This window comes from Tinamus guttatus, unplaced genomic scaffold, assembly GCF_059628265.1.
Source record: "Tinamus guttatus ecotype Peru unplaced genomic scaffold, ASM5962826v1 Tinamus_guttatus_pri_ptg000030l, whole genome shotgun sequence".
Classification (NCBI taxonomy): domain Eukaryota; kingdom Metazoa; phylum Chordata; class Aves; order Tinamiformes; family Tinamidae; genus Tinamus; species Tinamus guttatus.
This window is the reverse complement of record NW_028288564.1, coordinates 3,184,237-3,203,775: the sequence shown is the minus strand read 5'-3', so window position 1 is coordinate 3,203,775 and position 19,539 is coordinate 3,184,237. Positions and strand designations below refer to the sequence as shown.

The following is a 19,539-nucleotide window of genomic DNA, read 5'->3' as shown; positions in this document are numbered from 1 at the left end:
ATACTTTGGTTTTTATACCTTCTTCTCTCCTGAAGGTCAAGGAGATTGCTTCCTATACCAATGAAAGCACCTACTTACAATTATCAATCGGCAGCAGATATTGTTCTTTATAAACAATGTTGATAATGTCCAGTGTTCAGACTGGCAAAAAAGTTAGTTCCTATCAAATGCCCTTCTCCTTTCTCTTGAATACCTTAGGAGATCTGCAGAGTTACACGTTTCGTAGAGTGCCTTTAAGGCTTGTGATATATATTCAATTTGATAGCTGTTATCAGGACAGATAAAGCTAAGGAGAACTTGTTTCTCTCTCTCTCTCTCTCTCTCTCTCTTTTTTTTTTCTTCTTTCAATTACCCTGCAAATACCGGGCACAGTTCTCCCATTACAGCCTGTATCCATCCGATCAGATGTCTGTGATTCCAACAGGAATGTGTGTAGTAGAACTGATTCCACTGCCTGTAGCGTTCACCATGTTTCATAGACGGGCAATTCACCAGTATTTTTCTCTCTATTTTCTACAGGGAACATTTTTGTGTCATCTCTCATAATGCTAATTCAGATACAGAAGAAATGTGGTTTTTTTTTTTTTTTTTAATATCCCTGCCTCCTTCTCAGCATACCACCAACAAATCCAGAAGAACAACAGGGAAGAAGAAAAAATACTGTGTAATGAAAGATAGTTTTGCCACAAAAAGGCTATATATTTACCTGCCGCTTTCGCTTCCTTTGCAGCCAAAGGTTCTGATAGACTCAGAAACATCTGCTTAACCCTGTACCCAGTGAGCAGCTCATCCAAAGCCAGCTGAGACTCAGGTGGGAGAAGTAAGAGATTATTTACCATTACTGATTTTTCATTCCTGTTTTGTGTTGGGCTCAGATCTGAGGCTCAGAGATTATTATGGCTTTTATTTTAGAAACTGTCAATGGCTCTCAACCCTTCTCTTTAAAGTTGTTCACTAACAGTGTTACTCTCTCATTGGACACCAGTAATGTAGGAGTCCAGAATTGCCCTTTGATTTCAGCAGAGCCAAGATTTCATCCCTTTGGATTTGGCATACTGTCATGTCCTCACTTTGCAGGGTGTGTTGTGGGGGCGAGGGCTTTAAGATGAGAAGGTACAAATGGAGTACCTGGTAGACCTTTGATTATTTGAATACTGAGTAACTAGAGTAAGTAGATTCAATCAAAGTTAGAAGCACTGTGAGGAGAAAATATAGCTCTTAACTCCACTCATAGACAGTTGATATCTTAACAGTACACAACTTGAGTACACAACTAAATCAGCACAACAACAAACAAATTAAATATTCACCATCAAATCAAATCCCAGATAATATTCTAAAGGCAAATATTGTTATTTCTGTGCTTTCACACCCCAAAGGCTAATCTAGAAATCGACAAAGTTTCTGTTGCAAATAGATGTAAAACACTGATCATCTAGACATTGAAGGAGCCAAACATAAATATCTGTGTAAAAGGTGAAATAAACTCTGTCTAAATTTAGGATTTTGAATTCAGCATCATGGATAGCTGAAGACAAAACTAATGACATTGTGGCCAAGGATTTCAAGCAATTTACTTCTTTTACATTACATCCTGTTTGTCCATATGCATCACTGGAAGGGAATCCTAAAATTTTGCTGAGTTCAGCACCGTTTGCCCAGGACTGACCATATAAAGGGAAGATTGTAAAATCAGTCTCACAGCTTCATATGCAGGAAGGCAAGATAAGGCCCATGCATGCCCCTCTTGGATGGCAGTGCTGAGCAGTACAAGCCAGCTGAAAGGTACCATGAAGGGTGAACATCTCATGTGCTGTTTTAACCCTGTTGAGTCCTAGAACTGCACCAGAACTTGCATGTTACAGGATAGACAGGGAAAATGATGGTTAAAGGAAGGAAAATACACATTTCAAATGGAAGGAGATAGCCTGGCAAGTTTTATTTCAGTCTGTAATCTGGATGTAATCTGCTGACCTCAATTCGATAGTGTCAGATTTATTAGGCAAGGGTAGGGAAGAAAAGTGATTTAAGTGTGTGATTTGAATTAAATTTCCTTATTCCTGAACTGGGGTTAGAAGAGCTCATTTAAAGCTGAAAATAAAAATGCACAAAGTTAACAATAGTATCTACAAAAAAAAAAAGTATAAAAAAGGATAATATTACGGATGGAAATATGGCCTGACTAGCAGCTCTATAAATAGAGACTACATGAATACATTGACCACAGTAATACAAATGCATAAGTACATTTATTATAATAAGTTAGGTATATAATACATAAGTAATACATAAATGAAATATATAACTATATTAAATACGTTGAATAAATTACAAAAATGTATTTACATTGAAAAAACAGAAGAAAAACAAGAAATAAAAGTCATATAAGAGAGAGTGGATGAATGAAGACCATTTCTCTGTTAGATTCCTTATTCAATATTCGAAATGGTCAAATACATTAGCTATTTGTCAATGAAAGATGTCACTACTTGGAGAGTAATGGAACAGCAGACAAAAGTTGAGAAACTTGATTTACTGAAGAAGTCACCAGGAGATCTGAGCCAGCACCTGAGCTAAAATAGAAATGCTTGTGCAAGTCATGCTGTGTGTGCCACCAGCCAACTGCTTGCTACAGTCACCAGAAGTTTGTGAACAGGCACCTCCAATTTAATATTAGATGGATAGATGCAAACCCACTTTTCATAAAAAGTTGTATTTCATCTGTATGATTTCTAAATAGGAAGAAAAGAGGATGTGTTAGAAAATAAATAGCTACTTCATAAGCAAATCCCCCTGGAAGCCATGTCCAGGCACACAAAGAACAAGGAGGTGTTTGACGTTTGTCCATTGCACCACCAACCTGGTGTCATGGGGCAGCAGCTGCGTGGACAAAGTCAGAGCAGAAGCTGCTGCCTATCTTGGTTTTAGCACTGCTTTGGACACTGTCTCCCTACCACCTCCTCGTAGCCAAACCAGGAAGATGGGACTAGCTCTGTGGAGCACAAGGTAGCTGGAAAGGCGGATGGCAGTCAGGGTTGGAGAGCAGAGGTCCATGGACCAAAGCGCAGCTGGCAGCCGCTTACAACGCTCCTCGTGGGCTGATACACCCTTTCACACCTTCATTAGTGACGCGGGTGAGGGCAGAGCCTCCTCACGCTCCCTGGGGGCACAGCGCTGTCAGGCAGCAGCTGGCACTGAGAGTCGAACTCTGCACCAAGGAGCAAAAGACAAGAGGTAACACATGCACAGGCTGCAACAACAAAAAGTCCAATTAGCTACAATGAAAAAGCTGTCCATGAGGGTGACCCCACACGGGATCAGGGGTGGGTGAGGCTGTGACTCTGCATCCTCAGAGACACTAAAACCTCAGCAGGCATAACCACGGAAGCACTGCCAGAGACCCCTTCCAACACTGTTCCTGCATCTCCAGTTCTAATCTGTTTTTAACTAATGAAAGAGTCATAACCCTGAAAAAACTTAATAATGTTGCCACTGAGCAGTCCTTTGCATTTCCGTATTTGTCATTTCCAGGTGTGTTGTTGGATTTGACAAAAATAAATGCATGTCACCTCATATGTATGCAGTGCTATGGGAATGACCTGACTTTGCTGGGTTGCACTGTTTTCTTGTCTGGAAAGGTCTCAATATCCCTCAAATCTACTCCACCCAGCTCTGACGCTTCTTCCCTAATTGCTGGCGTATCACATAAACTAAGGGTAGCAACCACTCTCAAACCTTTAGTGTCTGTCTTTGGTGTCTGGAATCTTTTTCATCAAATGTCTGTCATCATATGCACTCATTTACCAAAAACCGTGGAGGTGTCATTCTCATTTCCTTCCAATGCAGAGATGCTGGTAGACTACTGAGAAGCACTGTTTTTTTAACCTATGGTTTGTGGTCCCTGATGATCTCGTGTAGACAACTTCTAACGGTCATCTACTGTTAGAAAAAAAGCAGACCTATGCCCAAAGGCTAATATTCTCCATATAGAGAACCGTATCTCTGCTGAAAAATGTCTAGGGGTCCACAAGTCGATAATAGCTAAATCTCACTGATATAGAGGGCAACTTATGAGGGTAATTTGGTAATTTTATTATGGTCCTTTAAGCACTATACTTACACAATCAGTAAGTGCTGGCTTTGCCATTTCTCCAGCTCTGAGACTATTAAAAAAACATATTTTATTCCAGGCTGCTGCACCCAAATCAGAGGATTTTTTTTCCTCAATTTGCTGTCTAATCAAGCCATGTTACTTACTTCTGGTTCAGGTTAGTATCAGCCTGCACCTGCATGTGCTGCAAGCCCTCTCAGAGCAGTAGTTCCCGTGTCTCTGGGGATTTTTATTCTTTGCTGATTTTTACATTTCATCCCTCTAGTCTCCTTTTGAGACCTAGAGCCGATAAAGCCTTCAAGAAAATTGGCTGTGTCTGAGGAGAGGCCTGGAGGCCCTGGGCCATGTGCTGTGTGCTGGGGATGTCGCCAGACTGCCCTGAGGGCACAAGCCTGAGGTGGCAGGGGGGATACCTGGCACTGTCACCTCCCTTGTGTGCCAGGGCATGTCCAGGCCTCTCCTGTTCAGTCGCATCAAAGATTCCCTGTAACAGCTACACCTTATTCACTGAATGAGCATTACAGAGCTAAGAAATTTCCCTAGGAGAATCTGGGTATTTTCCACCTCTCTGCCAACAAACTGACTCAGAATGTGATGTTTCCCTTGGAATTCTGGAGGAAAAGTTGGTAATTAAAAAGGTAAAGGGTAATAAGGGATTTTTCTTGGAGGGTTCTCCAGAACAGAGAGTGAGATCTGGCCTGTACTTTCTGTACTTCCTTGATGAATTCCACTCGAGGTCACAGAAACCTGCCTTTTTCTCAACTCATGTCACATGGCCACCCTGTGCCACGTGCTCTAGGTGTCCCTGCTTGTGCAAGGGGGTTGGACTAGGTGATCTCTAGAGGTCTCTTCCAACCTCATCCATTCTGTGATTCTGTGATTCTGCGATCCCTTGGGTGAAACAGTGAAGAGGGAGAACTGTGATGTCTGACTGCAGTAGTATGGGGTCCTGAGGTGTGAGTGGGGTGAGAGACCTACTGGCAAAGCAGGAACAGGGAACGGTGGTGGCAAGAGCCAAAGTCAGAACACAAGTGACATGCAGTCGCGTGGCACGGCTGGGCAATGGACAAGGCCGATGTGTGTAACCACCGCATGTATGGGGTCTTCATGGAAAACTGTAGTTGGGAATGAAAAAGAGCTTGCAGGGCCTGGCTAGAGGGTGGCCATTCCTGCGCACTGTGGCACATGCAGGTGCAGGATAGCCGGGACCGCCACGAGGTGTTTAATGTACTCAGAGCTGCTTAAACAGGGCCCGGTGTTTGCTTTCCCCGACTGGATATGATGTCCCCATCTCTGACCTTGGGCTCACCATCTAACCGAAGGACGGGCATGCGGTGGGGGAGGGTCACACGGGAGTGAGCGGCTGGGGAAGGGGCACCTCATGATGGCATGGGCAGAGGCACCATAGGGAAGACAATTTGTCCCCTCTGTAGCTGGGGGACCGTGGGTGTGAGCCTGGCCCTTGGTCCCCCATGTGTTGGGGTTGGCAGCACGGCTAGCCCCAGTTTGGGGGGGAAACTGGGATGTGCTCTCCGGCCCAGCAGCGCTGTGGTGGCAGGCAGAGCCAGGGGAGGCTTCATGTGTCTCCCCTCTCCTGCTGACCCAGTCGTGGACAAAATCCGGCCTCATGGAGACTCAAATTCTCCACAAAATGAGACAAACGTGTCTGGGAGTGCCTTACTGCGGTGGTCTGAGTTAACTGTGCTTGTCCATGTGAGGATAGAGGTAACATCTCTTCCTCTCCCATGGGTTTGTACCATTAATGAGCTTAGGCAATAAGGTTAAACACTCCTACACTCCTAGATGATCATGCTTAAAAGGTTAGATGCAGCCTGACATGTTATCCCTCTGAGTTGCACTGATAACTCTCTGCCTATTAACTTGAGCAGAAATCAATGATGGCGTGCCCTGGATAAGCCTGTTTTACAGGACCTCATTACAAAACAAACATGAGTCCGTTGGGTTAGGTGTGCATGTTGCTCAGTATGCTTAGTAAAACATTAACATCATTCACTCATGGTAACGGGACTAATTTCTTTCTCCTAGGGTGCTCAGGAGGTGGTGGGGAAAATACCAGGCAGGGCTGCTGATTGCCCACTGCCTATTCATTATTGGAGAGAATAAGGATCCCTGATGGACCACAGGAAAAAGATGAAGCCCAGGAGGTGCCTTAGACCAGCAACCCTCCTGTGGAGACATGAGAGGGAATTGCACAATCATCAATATTTTTTCTTGACAAATTACTGCAGCAGGCAGCATGTCAGTGGGGGTTCAGCTGCTGGATCCCTTGTACTTCCAAAGCTTGGCCCCTCCAAGCTCCTTTGGACCCTGCAGTTTCAGCTGCAGTCAACAAAATAGGCTAGTCGGTGCCTGCTGGTAGCTGCTTACTTGGCAGCAGCCCCAGGATGCCCTTAGTGGTGCTACCTGCCTGGAGCTCCCTTTTTTAGTCCCATGCAGCTGTGGTGAAAGTGATAGCCCCTAGCCACTGCCTGGATGCTGTATGCCTTGACATAGTGCAACATTGGCCACACTAAGGACAAAAAATCACCCTGGTATAGAAGGGGGAGAGACATCTCTGCTGGGCTTCCTACCCTCTGTGTGTCGAGTTTGCTGCTGAGCTTTTATGTTAGGGATGACTTTTGAAGTTCATCTCCTATGGATGAAATGAGGTTTTTGCGCTGTGGCTATGTTCTATGTTAAAAAGTCAGTTTTAGACTTGCTGCCTTTCAAATAATAGAAAAGTTAATTTTCAGAAATCTGAATCCTAAAGAAAATACAGAATACAGGAAAATGCAGCAAAAAATATTGCCAGTGCCTCAGACTGTAGAGCACAGTGAGGAGGTGCTTTTCGTATCCAGAATTGCCTTTAGTTTTGATGAGTTTCTCAGCTGACAAGAAAAAATGTGCTGACATTTTTAAAGCTTGGGGAAGTACAGTTATCCTGCATTTGTGAATAAAGACATCAGATTTGCAGCCTGAGCAATTCTGGTGAAGATAAGCACGAAAATATCTTTGGGTTAGAGTATACTGCTGTTCCCATTGCTCTGAGGGCAAAATACCACTGCTCATGGCATCTTTCAAGTGGAAAGTATCGAGGTCCCTGGAAAAATTCAACATCCCACAAAATATCTACAGCAGTTCTGGCCTTAGTGACTTTCACTGAAGGGATTTGCCCACCTGCATGGTGCATTGCAAGAAACACAAGGTTCCGTGCAGCAGCTAAACCAAAGCAGACCAAGCTGCAGGTGGCTGAAGAAAATGTCAGACCCAGTAAGCCTGGCAAGCCTTCAACCTGAGGCCTTGCAAACTTATTGCCCAGCCTGGGGCTGGCCCATGGCAGTGCTGTCCTGCAAGGCTATGTGGCTGCCCTCCCAGGGTACCCTGAGAAGACCTGATATTGCAAGGGGCTGCTGCCTGCAGCGGCCAGGGCTCTGCAGGCGAGCAAGGGCCACGCTTGGTGTCTGTGGTGTCGGGAGGATCTCCTGGTGGCATCGAGGTGCCGCCTCACAAGCTTTAGCCAGTGAGCTGAAGTCAAATGCTCAATATTTACATTTTAATTAGCTCGACCTTCTAATTTAAGGCTGGAGTGCTCCAGGGATGGAGCTGCGTGTCCCAGGAGGAGAGAAGATCCCCAGGAGAGGAGCATCAGGGACCTGTTTCCCAGGAAGGGTTATCCAAGCAAGGCACCGCCTCTGCTTCTCCTCAGACGGGAGCACTGTGCCACCATGTGGGCAACAGGGACGACAGGCTGTTCTGCTCGTCTGTTCACAGCCTCCGTGCTTGACACCAGCCCTAGAGAGAGTGCTCTACCGGGACCAAAGGGCCAAAAACCCAGGACTAGTCACAGCTGCTTGTCCCAGTAGTCTGGGAAGGAGAGGAGGGACAGGGAAGTGAGGTGCTGTCATATTTGTTCACCTGCAAAAAAAAAAAAAAAAAAAGCAAGTGCGATGAGAGAGTGTTTCATCTTCATAGGTGTCTTCAGGCTTTAATGCACAGGAGCACCAGAGCCTCATGTTACCATCCCTCCTAACACCACCGCATCTCCAGAAAATGTCCCTGTGCACAACAGATGAATCTCTGAGGACAACATCCTAAAGAAATGCCATGCTAGTACCTCTGTCCATGGCTCAGCATTGCAACTTAATACAATGCCGTTTATTAGGGCCAAGCCCTGTTAGCAGAGGATTGCATGGGGTCAATTAGCTGATATGACTCAGACTGGAGAGGAGAGGAGAAGGGGAACTTGTAAGGAAGACAGAGGTTCCCAAATAGCACTCAGAGCCCAGACGTGGTTTGGAGCCTCCCTTCCTGCCCAGGCCTGGCACATTTCTGTGTAACGCAAGGCCTCCCTCCCCAGGCATAGGTACCATGGTTCACACTTGCAAGGATAGACTAAAGCCACAGCATTGGCCAGGCTTCAGACTGCTGACAGGAGTGTTAGATGCATTAGTTGGCTGTCACAGGAACACGTAGGTTGACATGAAGCATCAGGAAGTGAAATGTTATCAAATGCTACAGGCATCTGTCTTTTAAAGGAAAGCTTTTAATTTCTCTTCATGCATAACATGCAGCACACTCAAAGCATGAATCTTCACGGAGCCCTTGGGATAGGGTCACCCTGTGCCCGAATGAGGAGGCTCCTGCTGCAGCACCTTCCCCAGCAGGGCTGAAACCTCAGCAGGGTCCCTCTCTCCACCAGCCGGAGGGAGGGAGTCTCAGCTCTGCAGGTGCCCACACGGGTTTAGAGGTAGGAATGGTCTCCTCACCTCTCTCCTGTTTGAGCAGGCTGCTACAGTGGGTGGCAGCACTGCTCAGCAAACAGCAGCTTTGGGCAGCAAGGCTGGCAGCCCAGCAGTGCACCCACAGGTGCAGAGCACTGCGGGGGGCAGGGGATCCCACGGCCATGTGAGTGTGAGGGTGTCCTGAGGGCCCCCTTTCCACTCGGGACAATCTCATTTATTCAAAACTATATGCACTGCCCTGGCAAAAAAGACAACAAGGTGTGGATTTAAAAAATATAGATAAAATAGACTGTTCGTAGGCAGATATTTTGGTTACCACTTAGCTAACCTAGCTATTAATACGGCTTGTTTGTGACTAACAGCTGACAACTCTTAATTATACCTAACACAGCTTGTTTTTCTCCTTTTTGTCTGTCCCATCTCATCCCTTGTCCTTCTCCTTCCCCATCTCCCTCTGATTCCTGATGAAAGTAGGATTCAAAGTTCAATAAACATGCCTGCATCCAGAGGAGATTTCCAACTGGAATTTTTGTTGTTACTTTAAATGCTTGTGCCTCATCTATATATGTATTTAGCTCTGAGGAGGATCACAGAATCACAGAATCACAGAATGGTTGAGGTTGGAAGGGACCTCTAGAGACCACCTAGTCCAACCCCCTGCTCCAGCAGGGACACCTAGAGCATGTGGCACAGGGTGGCATCCAGGCGGGTTTGGAAGATCTCCAGAGAAGGGGACTCCACAACCTCTCTGGGCAGTTTTAGAACAGTTTGATGGGAAGGCACAGAGACAACGTGCGTGTTAGTTGTTCCTTACAATTTTACTACTTGGTGAGTTCTTTCACACCATTCATTGCCTGCATGCAGAGGGTTTCGGTCAATTGGGAGTTGTTACTTCTCTGCCATTTACTACCTCCTGAGTATAAGCTCCATAGAAGACTGCTTAAAACTGAAACCATTCTTCTTGCAAACACACATCTTATTCAAGCCTTTTTACTATTTTCTTCCTTTCCATGCCAAGTTTTAACTTGTTTTCACCCTCAACCCCTTGTACAGCTCTGTACCATCAACACCGCATTTGTCAACAACCGCCATTTTGTGCTTTCTCCCCATTTTCCCTCAGCATTCCTCATAGAATACATGTATGAATAAATGTCCTGGTTATATGAAAAAGTATTTATGTTGATAGGATACTGAAAAATAACCAAATTTGGTACCTTGCTTGAGGGCCTTTGTATAAAGTAGCCTTTAAAAAATAAAATATGTGTTAAATGCAGGTGCACGGACACCAGCTCTTTGCACTCTCTCCCATGTCTGTGTCCCAGTCTTTGCATTTCGCAAAGACTGCAGCATTTCTGCAGCATTTCGCTTGTTGCCCTCACTGCCCTGGCCCAGGCAGCTTGTGGGCTCTTCAGTTCATGGCTGGTGCTTTGGGGAGACCTTCCTTCCTCCCTCCAGCACCTGTCACAAACTCCGGGGATTTGTGAAATCCCTTAATTTCTCTCTCCTGTCCATCTATCTGATAATGTGGGACCTTCTTTACTGTTTGTGCCTCGTGAACAGCCTGGACCATATGTCCAAACTGAATCTCATACTGGGAATATTGCTTCTCCTTACCTTTCTTCCCTTCCTTTATATTTCTGTGCTTCAAAGACTGTTGAGCTATTGCTTAGCCAAGGTGTTAATAATTTACTAAGTCTTCAATCTTACCCCATATGCCAGTTTTCCAGTCCTCTATTATTGCGGTTTTTCTTTGAACTACTCCCAGCTTGCCAATGCCTTGGGAATAATAAGGTGCTCACAATTGAATGCTGCCTGGGATGTGGCCTCACCCAACATAAACCCACTAGAATCAATAGCAAAGTCTCCACTGACTTAAATTTGCCTGGGGATGTGATCCAAAGAAAGAAAGAAATTGTGCTTTTCTGATGGTGAGACTTGTGTTTTTTTTTTTTTTTTTTTTTTTTTTACAGTGCTACCAAATTGTAAATTCCAGTTTATTTACTACTCAGCAGTTTTTCCAAACCACTCTGAGTGCTAACTCTTCTCATAGTCCTCGACTCTTCTACTTCCACTACATAGCAGCCATTCACATACTTGCCCTCTGGCTTATCTTACACTTTGACATGCTGAAATCACAGAATCCACCTTGTCTTCTGCTGAAGTCCCTAATCTGGATCTCCATCTTCTTTCCCCTTTTTCTCTTGCTCAGGCCTCATGCTGGCAGGCTGACCTGCTCTCTGAGGCTCAGAGTCTTAGTTCAGTTTGCAACTGAGATGAAAAAGTAGCAACGCAGCACCTGAGTCTTAGTTTTGAGGTTTCTTGTTTAGTTTGTATTATGGTCCAATCATGGTCCAAGTAGGTTAAAAGATTATACAAGAAACCTTATTTTTAAAGGCCACTCTGCTCAATATCTGCATCCAGCTTTCATAAATGAATTCTCCATCCTGATTTAAAGCTAACTGGTGATGAAGGCAGGAAGCAAACACTCCTGCTCTCTGCACTGCTTCCACTTCCAAAAAGTCCAAACGCAAACAGCTTCAATGCCTGTCTTTCCAATACTGAACATTTGCTTGCATGCTAAGGGCAAGATATGGACAAAACTGTAGGTAACGGCACCCCGAGGGATACCTGCCATCGCTCTGCGGTATCGCTGTGTTGGTCTGGTTCAATAACTCTTTGTAATACAAATCTCATTCTTCAGATTTATGACTGAACCCTTTACCTAGCCCCTGCTAGATCTTTAATGACAATATCTGGTAGATCCATCACTAACACAGGTATCCCCAGTACTTCATTAGACCTACAGTGGATGCATTTTGAGGAAGAAAGAACGTTTCCTTAAATGAAGAATATTCTCCCAGTTTATAGTAAAATATGAGCAAGTACAGATAAGTGCTGAAACTACTCTTTCGGAACAACTTTTTAAACACTTGTGAACCCAACTAATAGTTATTTCATCTAGATCATATTATACTAGTTTGTTTAGAGGAATATCATGTGAATCAATTAAAACTTTACCTATTCCTAAATATACCATGTCTACTGCTGCCCTCCTGGGAAAAGAAAAAAATGAGAATAGTCTGGCATTTTCAGCTTGACTTAAATCACTCTACTGAATTGTAGGTATTTATAAAATGACAGTTTAATCATTTTCCTAGCTCCTTTACCTGTATTGTGGTGGGACTGATTGATTTCCCCAGGTCCATCCTTTCTCTCTGTAAATGAATGTGATGCATTTACCTTCCTCTGGTTAGGAGGCTGGTCCTCAAAAGTTTTTCAGAGATTGCTTTGGCTCAGTGCTGAATTCCACTGCTCTTTGCCAGCTCATTTATATATTCTTTAACCTGGTCTTTCTCTGTTCTGGCCTGCAACTAGCCTTGGGTTTGTTTGACATTGGGATGCTGCGCAACTGAAAAAGATGAAGCCATAACCTGGCTTTGGTGCAGTGGGATACACCCAGTACAGGGCAATCAATGGGATCCTCGCCAGATCCATGTGTGTTTGGTTCTGCCTCAGTCACCCTCAAATTTTAGCATATTTTTAAATGCCTGACTCCAGTAAAATGTGGTTTTGTACATTGTTTTCACTATTGTTTTCACTATTGTTTTCACTATTGCATATTTAGGGCACTTTAGGGTTTTTCACTACATTCTTTTCACTATTGTTTTCACTATTGCATGTTTAGGACTTGTCCACTACAAGACGCCAATGGCGCAGACAGCCTAGCTGCACTAAGGATCTGCCACTTGGTGTTAAAATTGCCTGGAGACATCATGATTTGTTTGCATACAACAGGTTTACACATTCCTTGGGTGTGCTGTGTTGGACATTAATTCTCTGCCAGATCAGGCAGGGAAAGGTCAGCTTGCTTACCGAAGGCCAAAAAAAGCTATTTCTGTGATTCAAAGCTGAGGGACTGTTTAGGATTTGAGCTTAGATTTTAGTTACTGGCTAACTAGTTGATCTCCTGCTCCACAGCCCTGCTCTACCTCATCTGTTTTTTTGCCTTTCAGGATAGCTGCAAGGAAGAAAAAGGCCTGTTGTCCCCCAGGGAGTGTGATCCATGTCCTGGGGCAGGTGGCGGGGAATGGCTGGGCCTTGGTTTTGTCCTGCTCCTCAGCAGCAGGTTTACGGGGCTCCCTGGGGTGCGATGCTGCTCTGGAGCAGAAGCTGCCTCCGAGGACCAAAGACTTGCTCTTCAGCTGGGAGACACTGCCCTGGCAGAGACCACAGCCCGGGAAATGGCCTGAACCAGGAAAGAAATCAAAACTGAACAGAACATGACTGAATTGGTAGAGAAGGAAACTTCACCTGCCAATAAGCTTCCCAGGGGGCATCTCCTGGTTAAAATACCATTGGAGAAATCTGCTTTTAGAGATGCCTTTCATACTGCGTCACTGACAATGTGTTTTCCCTGAAGTATGAGTGGCTGATTCCTCTTCTGCTAACATTTTGAGTTAAGCCATATTTGTTAACAGCTACATCCCCATGGGCATTATTTCCCCAAGTGGTGCCAATGATATAAAAAAAATTTGAAATGACATTTTTTTTCCCTCACACTGATGCAATTTAACGAGGCCAGCTAGAAAGTGTAGCCTTATCTTCCAGTCTAACCACAGCGGCTGCTCAGGGCTTAATGAGCTCGCTTTACCACACGATGTCCGTTTACCCTTCCTGTCCCTCCGGCGCTCTGAACAGCCCTCCCGGGGCTGTTGTAGAAGCCTGGCGCTCTTCTAACTGACGTGGCTCCCATCACACGAAGATACGTTCAACTGTGTCAAATACAGCAATCTGAGCCACTCAAAAGCTCAACAGGGAGAAGATGAAGAGAGGTTCTCAAGAGCATGGCTGTAAGTGCTAAGGAGGAAAAGAAGAGTTGAGAGAAATCTGAGGACAAGGGTTGAGCGCAGGCAGGTTTTACTATACGATGGTCTCAGGGTGCCTAATCGTGCAGCTATTGAACTGCTTGTCTATCCTTTGGTGTCTTAAACTTCGTCTTGGCACACTGGTAGTCTGGGCAGTGAAAACGTGCCTGGCTATAGAAGAAACAGTAATACTTCTGGCTATTTGTCTATAGGGCTTAGAAAATAGCATTTTTCAGAGAGACAAGGTGAACAGCTTTAACTGAGATGCCATTAATGGAAATGCTGGGTAAATCGACGTTTCAGGGGAAGGCCAGGGTGAGGGAAATTATTTTAGAACTGAGTGTTTCACCAAAGTGGGTTTGGAGCATTTGTGGCACTTTAATGTTTAACTGTCATACTGCTGAAATGGGAATATTTCAGAACATTGCTGTGCATCAGAATTTAAATATGTCTGAAATGGCAGTTCTTTATATTAATTTGACTGTCTAGGATCAGCATCGGAGTGAATAGTGAAATTTGTGATCTCCAGGCACCATTATGAAGTCCTGGTACTGGAAATTAACCACTGCAATAAGGAGAAGTTGTGCAGAGATATCAAGAAACTAGGACATCACAGAATTATTCATCAGAAACATTTAAATATATGAGATTTTATGTTTTTTGTAAATAGTTTACATAAATCACAGATTAGGCTGAGCTACTCTATAGTCTTAGAGGGACTGAGGGACATCTAACCTCTTTCTGAAGTAATTCTCAGATGCTCTTTGCCTGCCACCCCACACACAAAAACGCTGCAGCCCCACAGCTGGGGTATCTCATGCAGCAGTGGGGCCCTGTGCCGGGGAAAATCCTCCAGTGTGAAACTGCATCGCCTGGCTCTCAGGTTTCTGCATCTGACTGAGGCTGTTGTGGTTTTTAGGATATGAATTGTTGTCATCAGGTGGAGGGGATTGTAACAGCAAACCTGTGTGTAAAGTGTGAAAAGGGAAGAGATCCGAGAGGGCGGAGATCCTCGAGGTCTCGAGGTAACTTGCTGGAGAAGGGGCAGCAGCACTGTGACATGCTGGAGGTGGGAAAATGAAGGCAGGGGCTTTCACACCACAGGTGTATTTTGGGTATGGCTGTCTCTGATAACTCTAGACAGGCCCTTTCCAGCCCTGAAACACACATGGGTGCAGAAATAGATTTTACCTACTGTTTTTATTTTACTCTCTGGGCAGATTTTCAGCCAGGCATGAAAATGAATCATAAACTTATCTTTCAAGTTTAAAATGATAGTTCCAGGGCTTTCAATGAATTTGTAGAAGCTTATCTATTTTCTCAGTGATTGAGACTGAACAGATAATCATAACATTTTTACTGATTATTTCTATTATTACCTGGTTTACCTGGTAAGTAAAGTACAGGTCTACCTGTACTGTATATTCCAGGGCATACCTACAATGAAAAGATATCCTGCAAACATGAAACTGTGACGTAGACCTCAGACTGTAATAGAGTGCTGAATGAGATATTAAAGTTGTAGTGATAACCTCCTGCAGCCCCTGCTCAATACTATCTCAGTAGGAAGAAAAGTGAGTTAGAAATACCTTGTAACTAACTTATTTCATCAGTGCTATGGGTTCTTGTCCAGAATAGTAACAACACAGGGCTTTTGGTCTGATTGCCCAAAATACTTATGTACAGGTGCCATTTTTTTTTTGTTGTTGTTGTTTGTTTGTTTTTTCATTTATGTTAAAGAATTCATGTTTTTCCTCCTATCCTTTATACTTCACTGTGCAAACTACAAGAAATTGTTTCTACTGTGAAATTGTTTCAAGCAAAGTCTGACTTCACATTTGAATTGCAACCTGGTAATAATATATCATTTGGAAAGTGTATCAGGCAATAGTGTTCCTCTAAAAAAAGAATTAGTGGAATGACGCATAATAGAACCAGAGGGAAACAGGCACTATAAGAAAAGGCATAATGACTAATATCTGTGACAAGGAGCAAGATACTTTTTAATTAGAAAGCCAGACAGCCAGAGAATTATCTGAAGAAGTTTACTTTGGTTTAGAAAGCTTGTCCTAAGGGTAACAATATATATGCATAAACTCTAATAAAATGATAGTGAAAATTCTCTACACTTCAATCACTGAAATGCAGAAAGGACATGGGAAGTACTTTTCTGTGAGCATGGTCTAGACTGGGAGAGAGGATTAAAAAAATATTATCCAAGTGCTCCACTGAAGAAGAGAGGCTCTGGGGGAAGTCAGGCATACCGACAAGTAATGGCTAATGATTCTCTTCTTGTTGGTTACTTAGCCCATGCCCTTGGCTCTTCTAGCTCATGTAGCAGATAAACAGACCTCCAAATAGTCTAGCACAGACTTGGACATTATTTTGTCATGCTTTTCTGCGTATCTTACTCTTGCTCTCAGCTGAAAAGAATCTCTGCAGTGTCTCTGTGGAACTAATGGCTCTAGACACCTTGGGAAATCTGGATGCCAGACACACAGAAGCCTACGTCTTGCTGAAGGTGCCTGGCACATTTATGGTCAAGGGAGGTGCTGCCCTGCTACCAGCATGGCAGCTGAGTGCTGGCCCAGGAGCCAGGACACCCTGTGGAGTCAGCAGAGAAAGTGCCCTCAGGTACTCGCTTACGCTGTGGCTGGGAGTCCAGATGAGCGTCTCTGAGGCTGCGTGTGAATTACGTAGTTATCTGGGATCATTCCTGAGCTCCTGAGCCTAGAAAGATTCCTGCTTTCTGACCATGCTATAGGCAGAGAGATGGATGTGAGCTTCCTTCTCCAGATGCTGCAGCCACCAAAGCTGATGGAATTTATCACACATAGAAACATTGAGGTTTTATCATCACACAATAAAAACCAACAGTAGGAAGGTGTTCAAGCAGGTCTGAGTGGTGAGATTAGTGGCTCTGTTCTCTACAATGTTTGGAAGTTTTCATGTCCCTCCATGCAGAAGGATACCTGCTCTTATGCTGACTTGCATCACAGTGAGATGCAGGCAATAGTGCTTTGTTTCCCTGTTTGACAGAACATGAAAACAGCAGTGCAGAAACTAGAGAAAGGAAGGAACAAGTAGGCTCCAACTGGTCCCTGATCCATACTCTGGAGAGACCAGATCACTTGGGCACACAGAGCTTTGCTACAGAGGTCTGAATGAAGCTTATTGGGTACACATAACTGTCTTCTGAATTTGCAACCATGTGTTTTTGTTCATGTGCTGTGCATGCACATGTGTATACTTAATTCTTAAGCATTTCTGCAAGCATATTTATAAACTGGTACAATTTCAGCCATTGAAAGAATCATTATTCACTAGCAGTCAGTATGGTGTATGCCATTGATCCCCTTCTCTTACCCGCACTGTATGGAGTAAAAGTTCAGTGTATGTGGTAGCTGCTAACAGCTGCCTTCTTAACTGTGTACTTTTTGCATGCACAGTTGCACCTATCTGAAGGACTAAGGGCTAATTCAGTGAATTAGCTTTTCTTCTAGGACGAGGGGGTGTATGTGAGAGCAGATTGTAATCTGCTCGTTCTGTACAGATATTGTCTGGTACTGCATCTCCAGAACGGCACCTGCGGTGTTAAGATTCAGTGCAAAGAGCAGCAGATGGAGAGATCTGTCAGGTCATTAATTGAGTATGAGGGTAACAGTTGCTACAGGAGGGCCCCCTGGCAAATCTAGACCTGCTTCATAGAGTAAGAACCCACTTGCTCAGGTGTCTTTGACACTTAGCAGGAAGTAGGGAAACAGAACTTTATGGTTCTTCGGAACTTTGGAACAAACAGCAGTGTTTGATTATTGATCATCTTGCAGAAAAGGTTATGAGTTAAAGAAAAACTTCTGTTTTCTAAATGTAAAGTTCATTTTCCATTGAATCTGACTTTAGACTTGAAGTACTGAGTATTGACATTTCAGGTGCTTATGTCCTCCTTGGAAAGTCTTCACATCAATTGTAGGTAACTTATAAATCTAAGTTATGAGATCGCTGTAGCAGACTAGGTAAAATTTCATGATGTGTTTTGTACAGCAAGGAGTGGGAGCAGTCGTGATCCTCAGGGACCTTCTCTGGCCTCCATGTCTATGAAGCAGTAAGGGAAGGTAAGGAAGAGTTTTCCAAAAATAGTACTGAAAGCACTGCTTCTCAGATGACAGTACAAGCATGATTGAACACTTTCATCTGCAAGGAGGCAGACTGGACAACTTCCTAGGTCTTTATTATCTGTCATTTCTTAGGTTCTTAGGTGCATAATCAGTTCACATTGCTAAACGCAACCCACTTTCAGTAATTCCATTAGAAACTCTTTACTTGAAGCATCTCTCTTGGTTTAGAAAGGGGTTTTAAACAAGGAAGAAAAACTGAACTTAAATAATATCTTGCATTCAAGAAATCAAGCTAACTAATTTGCTTTAATCCAATGCATTGTTCTTAATCTCCTCTAGTACCAGTAGCGCAGAACAGCTAATGGATCTTACAACAAGCATCAAGAAACTCAACATCATTGATGGAATTGACTTCAACAGGACTGCCTTTCAGCACTCTTTTTGATGTGCCCTTCCCTGTTGGCTCTGAAGACTGGTCATGTATAGATTTTTTGGTCATTACCAAAATGAAATGCTTAAATAATGTAAAGTCTGACTATTTGAATATCAATCTGAGGAGACTTTTAGCATTCAAAAGGTAATACAATCCACAGATTAATTGCATGATATGCAAGAAATAACTTTTCTTTCTTTTAAAATTGGTGTCTGCTAGGTTAATCTGCTGCCATGGTCCTTGCATAAGTAGAAAGAGTGGGCAGCTGTCTCCTCTTGACTTTCTTCCTGCCAGCCATGATTTTACTGATCCCTCTCCTAGCATCCCCTGTTCATCTCCTTTTCAAACAAAAAAAAAACAAAAAATCATTTTAGTAGTTGTTGGTACATAAACCACTTCACACTTTTGATCAACCTGATTGCTATTTATTCTGAGCCTTTTCCAGTCTAACTGTAGCCTTTTGGAAGTGGGGAAGAGTACAAGGTATTCAACTTATGACATGTCTCTTCTTCTAAAAATCAATGTATCTGTGCACAGCAATATTAATGGTCCCGATCACTCACTCACAGAGCAGCAAACAGGATGCATCCAGAAGGGGCAGACAGCTATTCAATTACATTAGAGTCCAATAAATAAATGATAGATTGTCTAGTAAAGTGATCTGGGCTATCAGATACCCTTTCATAATAAGGAAGCATAAAGCGTCATTTCCTGTTGGGTGAAAGCCCCTTGCAGGCAACACAGATGTGCTTGGTGAGGTATTGCTGTTTGCCTCAGGTTACTTGGAGGATTTCTGATGGAAAACTTTATCTCTCCCTTCCAATAACTGTAGTCATTCACCATTTCCTTCAGTGGGATTTGCAAATATTACAATATGTCCAGATAAGATACTGTGACACAAATCAGCATAGTATATTTGCTTTGAAGTTAGGAAACCACCCAGTAAGACATCACTCTGTGCAACTATGCCATATGGACTGTAAAGGGAAGAAATGCTATCATCTTCTCTTGAGGAATATTGATAGTTAAAAATGCAGAATCGATGACAAGACAGGAAAAATGCTGATTTACTCTTTACCAGATATCCCTTTTCTTTAAGTGGTTCTCTTATAGCCCCAGGGATTGGATAAATAATCATGCAGCAATTGATTCTTGAAGGGAAGAGTGGCAGGGGTGCCTCCTGGATGTTGTCTGTAGAAGTTGCTTACAATAGAAGATCAAATTTTATTCGGTAGACACATTAAAACGGCTGGGCTGAACTAGTCCAGCATAC

The 19,539-nt window shown here is 43.6% G+C and overlaps 1 protein-coding gene across 1 annotated transcript in view; it reads left to right on the top strand.

Moving 5' to 3' along the window:
* The window catches only part of CDC16 (cell division cycle 16), a 441,073-nt gene that overhangs the window by 42,846 nt on the left and 378,688 nt on the right, over positions 1-19,539 (top strand). The gene's annotated exons all lie outside the window — the stretch shown is intronic.